The sequence below is a fragment of the Saccostrea cucullata genome, unplaced genomic scaffold (assembly GCF_032062105.1).
Source record: "Saccostrea cucullata isolate Sc308-1 unplaced genomic scaffold, CSIRO_AGI_Scuc_v1 ctg9027, whole genome shotgun sequence".
In the NCBI taxonomy this organism is placed as follows: Eukaryota; Metazoa; Mollusca; class Bivalvia; order Ostreida; family Ostreidae; genus Saccostrea; species Saccostrea cuccullata.
This window is the reverse complement of record NW_026926196.1, coordinates 13,486-20,220: the sequence shown is the minus strand read 5'-3', so window position 1 is coordinate 20,220 and position 6,735 is coordinate 13,486.

Here is a 6,735-nt window from a genome sequence, read left to right as displayed (position 1 = left end):
ATTTTAACACTTTTGTTTGTATTTTTTGATGAATCAAAGTGCAACGCTCAATCAGCTTAAGATTTGCAAACAAAAAAAATTAATAATGAAATTAATATTTATGTGTTATTTATTTATTTTTAAGATGGGCTGTTCAGTTTTTGTTACATAAAAATGCCTAAGGTTAAATACAATTTTTTTTTTGAAACAAAAGGTTTGCTTATTTTCTGCGTCAGTTCAAAGAACATACTAAGATACGTTATAAGGCTAGGCTGCCCGAATGGCGCAGTTGTTAGAGTTCTGGAGTCCAAATACTTCGTGAATTAGATTCCTATCGCGGGACAAGGAGACTGATTGATTCTATAAAAAAAGTTCCTTGAATAAAAAGAGCCCTGCTCAAAGGCCATGATTGCCGTTTTCATTTTAATTTATAACATTATATGGAACTAACAAAAAGATTAAATTAAGCATGCATTGAATTTGTTATAGTGTTTCGTAGACTAAGAACATTTGATGCACGTCATCTGGATGGCATTGTCTGCGTTGAATCGCATTTGCTTTGTTTTATACATCTATCAAATAAATTCAATACATTAAACATTATTGAATGAAAAATTCAAGTTTAATTACATTTAGATATGTATGTGCATCTTTTGGTATGTTATATTTTATAATATGACGCCAAATATAAAAGATATGGATACTTTGGCATTACTTTGGATCAATCCTCGTTAAAATATGAATATTTTAAATGGAAGAAATATAATTGACTAATGACAATGATTGAATCATTCACAAACTAGCAAATTAAATCATATATAGCATTTAAAAATAAAAACGACCCAAATCTGCTCTGTTTATAGATGTGTGTTATAGATAGATTTCTTTTTTCTCAGACCGCTCTTTATCTTTACTAGTTTATATATATATTTTTTTTTTTACGAAATCAGTCATAGGCAGGGAATGCAAATATAACGAAATTAATAATGATCGATCTCATATTACACAAACAATGAAAAAAGCAGAAGGCATGGACCCTTTGAAACACCATTGTCTGAACAGGTGCCAAGGAGGAGGAAACGTTCCATTTGAAACCGTCGTAATATTTAAGAAAAAGGCTAAGTACTCTCTATGATAACTATTCAGTTATTGTTTTCTATTTTACTGTTTTCATCTAAAGATAAATGAAAGAATGAAACATCAGTCTTTATTGACACAGAGAAACAGAATCAAATTTTCTCTACTAGGATTAATCCGGTCCATTTTTATGATAAGGTGATCTCAGTAGATATGAGAAAGAATGTTTACTCCTTCATGACACCTTCCCCAACTTTTGTTTCGCCTTTGCATTGATCACGAGTAGATTTTTGAAACATAATTACTGCTCTCTATCAATTTATTTCATGTCATTTTTTTCTGATTACTATGTGTCAGGGAATCATCATCAGTGGAATCATGTCATTTATGTATTGTTCACATACCACTTTATATAATAAGATTCTCATTGGTCACATCGCTCACCTGAGCGACATTAAATAAAAAAGGCAGAAATCATTATTGTTTGAAAATCTTAAATATACTTGTCAAGTAATTGCATATTTCCCCTCTCTCAAGGAAAGAGGGGTTTTATCTGTACACTTTCAAATCAACGCTTCTTGACTGATAAATTGAATGGAAGTTTTACGTCTCATTTGTAAATTTTTCACTCATAAACAACCAAAAAACTATACCATTACCGGCTTCAAATTTGACCTTTACTTTGCACTTGTGACAGTGGACCTCGAGTTTAACAGTTGCTACCTAATTTTAATAGACTTAGGTAAATGGCGACCGAGATTTGAATTCACAGCTTTCTGAGGGCATGCGCTCTAGATGTACCGATCGATCTACTGTGACGGTCCTACCCTTATTTGGGATTCTTACATATTTCTTTGTCTTAAATTGGCGTCAATTTTTTTTTCTATATCGACCTTTCTATCCTGGCACCGCCCTACCCCAGACGAACATAGTTTGAACAAATCTTCATTACCTGGGGTCGTTTCTGAATCAATAAGACAATACATTCTCATGTATTGGCTTTTCTTGGACCAAAAGGACTTCAATGATATATCCTAAGTAATCTGATGTAAATGATTTATAACTTTGATCAATAATTGTTGCTGACCCCCTTTCCTCAAGGGTCATTATCTAAACACATTCAAATATTCAAGCATGCTTCTACATTAATATGTCTAATGATGGCTTTGCTGTTGTTAAGTAGAAAAAAAAATTGTCATGAATACTTATTTAAAACTTTGATCGCTCATTGTTTCCCTACTTCAGTGGTCATGATTTAAACAAACTTTAATATAATCTACCTGACAATACTTCTATATAAATTACCAATTATAGCTTTGGTCATAATTTTGTCCAGTTGTTTTTGAGAAGATTTTTAAATGGGCCCATCCAATTTTATTTTTCTAAATTATCTTCCCTTAGAAATTGGCACGATCCTTAGTTTGATCAAAACTTGAATCCCCTTTACACAGGAAACTCACTGTCAAGTTTGGTCGCAATTGTCACATTCTTTCTGGAGAAGATTAAATCGTAAAAAAGTTTACAACAACACAACGAATAACAAGAGGCCCATGGGCCACATTGCTCACCTGAGCACTGTGGCTAGGAAAAGGTAGAAAATGGTTTATTTTTGAAAAGTTAAAATCAAAAAGTAGTCCCATGACCAATCATGGCTTTGCTATTCTTGAGAATATGATTTTTAAAGAATTTTCCTATATATATCTATGTAAAACTTTGGTCGGCCATTGTGGCCCCGCCCTACACCCGGGGGTCATGATTCGAACAAACTTAAATCTACACTACCTGAGGATGCTTCCATATAAATATGATCAATTATGGCTTTTTCATTCTTGAGAAGAAGATATTTAAAGAATTTTCCTATATATTTCTATGTAAAACTTTGGTCGGCCATTGTGGCCCCGCCCTACTCCTGGGGGACATGATTTGAACAAAATTGAATCTACACTACCTGAAAATGCTTCCACATGAGTTTCATCTTTCCTGGCCCAGTGGTTCTGGAGAAGAAGATTTTTAAAAGATACCATCAATTTTTAATTAATTCATAATTATCTCCCCTTAGAAGAGGACTTGGTCCTTCATTTGAACAAACTTGATTTCCCTTTACCCAAGGATGCTTTGTGGCAAGTTTCGTTAAAATTGGCCCAGTGGTTCTTGAGAAGAAGTTGAAAATGTGAAAAGTTTACAGACAGACGGACGGACAGACGGACGGACGGACGGACGGACTACAGACAAAATGTGATCAGAAAAGCTCATTTGAACTTTCAGCTCAGGTGAGCTAAAAACGGTCAAATTTAAACCAGAAAAACTCACTTGAGCCCTCGACTTTAGTAAGCAAAATATAACAAAATACAAAATTATAAGCCCGACGTAAAAAATGTCTTTAGACTTATCTTAACAAAGAAATGAAAGTTCATAACCGGAATTCTGCTGATTGTATACATAATTATATGGAAACGCAATGGTAGTTCCCTTTGCAAAGCGAGGAACATATATATGGACTGGGTTATTTTGGTGATCAGGGATGACATCTTTTTATTTTTTTGACTGCCACTACTGTTCTAACGCCTTCTCATTCATTACGGGAAAAACAATTTCGAATCGAAAGTTAACTTATGATAATTTTATTTTCAAATATAAAAAAAAAGCATCTGCAATCTACAAATATTTTGTCAAAATCCTTGACACCATTTGCATTCCTTAAACACTAAAACCCCAGTCACATTTCTAAAAACGACCAACGGCCGACGGGTTTTGAAGCAAAAATGGGATTCTTCGAGTGACAGTCGTCAGTTCATCGGCCGTTGTCTTGGCCGATTTTGACCTCTTTTGTTGTCGGCCGACCAATTTTGTGTCCATCGGTCCAAGTTATAATTTTTTCTTCGTCGGTGGCCGATTTCCTCAATTGAAGTTATCCGTCGAGCAATCTTCGATCATCGTCCGACCATCGGCGGTCAGTTTATTAAGTCGGTCGACCGTCGTTGGACAAAAAGGGTGTTTAAAATTTCGGCCGACGGTTAAAATCAAACTGTAGCTCGGTGCTCGATGATCGGGCGACGATTAGCCGACTTGTGAATATTTAACCTATTAAAAATACATAAAACAAAAAAAGTTTTGATGAATGAATTTATGTATATTTTTTAATCAGAAATAACATAAATAATTAATCTGTAAGATATGAAGAAATCTTAAGTATTCTTTGCTGCTTAGATATGCACCATTTGTCCTTTTTATGCAATTCCATACAAATTTTGCACACATTTTCACTATTTAGTCACAATTTTATAAGATTCTGCCTCTTTACCTTGCAAACATTACTCACGTCACCTATCTGAATATAGATCTATGAAAAAATATTGCTGATTTCGAAAGAAAATAGATTTTTTGTGTTATTTATCCAAGTTATCGGTGTCCCTAGGAAATAATCTGACTGCATCGCGTCGCCAGATACTGGGTCTGCCGATCATGTTCTTTCAGCCGACAAGAACAGAAAATTTTGTCGCCCGACCATCGGCTTAAATGTGACCTAGGCATAACAGGATCGTTAAATCTTCCAGCATATAACATTACGTCGTTTACATTATCAGGAATAAAAAAGAGGAACGGGTGATCGGCTCGAAACTCTAGAGGGATTTGAACGGATTCATATGTGAACACGACTCCCGTGGCCGCGGCCGCTTCAGTTGCTTCTTCATTGACCTCGACAAAGGCTTTATGGAGAACCTCACAGATGTATGCATCCCGATTTGTATATGCCTGAAAAATTGGCTCTGTATGGGTCAAATGCTGACGGCATACCCATTGCTGACAGATGAGACTTGTACTGAAAGGCAGACTCTAGTTTGAATTTTGGCAGAAAAACCTTAACTTCTTTCTCTCTTAAGCAGCTGAGAGCATTTGTAAGAACAGTCTCGGTCAGACTCTTTTCCACAGCTTCTAAACCATTTACTTCAGTAGGTAGGAGAATAACCATACTCATTGTTTTTGGCCTCATAGGGAAATTCAAGGACATCTAACTTTAAGCCTGAAACCTGACAAATTTTAAAATATTCCTTCTGGTACATCATATCCGTTATGAATTTTGCTTTACCATTTCGAAATTCCATTTTTGTCGTGAGCTCTCCTTTAAATTAACTGTTCCAGATTCCCTTGAAGTAAATGGCATTTACAAGTACAATTAACGTTTGACTGTTTAATGTTCTTGCCGGGATGAGATTTTGGATTTTTTTTATGTGTTTGCTGACTTACCCAGAAATTTATTTTCCTACGTGACATCTCAGACTTTGCAAAATCCATAGACTCTACTGTTGCTTTGAAATATTTTCTACACCTTTAAAGAAATGATATTTCTGCTGTAAACCGCATGCTTTTGTAGATTCTATTTGCTGTTTCCAGTGTATTGTTTTCAGCAATCGCCGAAAGATACCTTAGATACATGCCGTATGCCGAATAAATGTCATTACCTAGAGTGCCAAAGTGAAGAACTTGGTTTATTTCTTCGAGTGTTCTCGCCTATGCTCCTAAATGAACCATTGCAAGGGCAGTGGAAACACTGAAAGGCGAGAAGAAGACGCTGGATTTCGATGGTAACTGCTTCAACAGACTTAACATAAATTCTCTGTTTGCTTTTGTGAAAGCTATGGCAGTGTTTGCGTTTTGAAAGGCAGGTTTACTTGACATTACTTCATGTAGAGTAGAGTATATAAGTAAAATTGCAAAACATGCTGAATGATGTTGATAAAAGAAGCAGCTGGCATGGTTAATACGAGCTCCTCAAAACCAAGTCCTCCCTAAAATGATAAGAGCATCATTAAAAAAGATAACAATAGCAACGCTCACCTGAATCATTTTAGCCCGATTTTTCTGCATCAGTTTTTCCTCCATTCTCATGTTTTCTTGAATAATTTTTTGATTGACATTTGTTTCACGGCTTTTTTTCGGTGACTGTAATTTGAACCAAAATAAATTTGCGATACCAGATGTTTCCATTCTGATTTGATTCTTCATAGCTTTGTTTTCTTTGAGTAGAAAGTGTTTTAAACAATGATCTCCAAGTACTCGTTATGGAGATTATTTTTAAAGGGTTTTTCATATTAATCAATATAACAGTTTTAAAACTTATAATGTACATTATTCAGGAAACCGTCTAACAAGGTTTTAGATTTCCTTACTTCTTAAGATTCAAAATTTTAAAATGGCCTAGGTGGTACTTGGAAAGATCGTTTTTTTACATTCATCCTTGATTACAATCTAATTAAAATTAAATGTTTGATCCGCTCGCATACTTGCAACACTAACATTTAACAACATCCCATAGAGCATGTAGAGGGTCACGTCAAAGTCTATCATCTAATCAAATCGTCGGCTGCAAAATCATAGTATATTGTTGAAGTGAATAAGTCTAGAGCTGTTCCGAATTTGACCTCTGACGTGACACTCCATGGGATGTTGTTATATGTTAGTGTAGTGAGTATGCGAGCAGATCTAAAATCTAATTTTAATTAGATTGCCTTGATTATGTTTATTTATAAGGGTACACAGTCCTTCATTTTTGACAGTGTAAAATTTTCTAACCTAGGGCTGCTTTGGATAAAAATTGGCTCAATTTAAAAAGTTTACAGATGGACGCACAGACAGATACAGAAACGGATAACACTTATCAGAAAAACAGATGTATGGAAC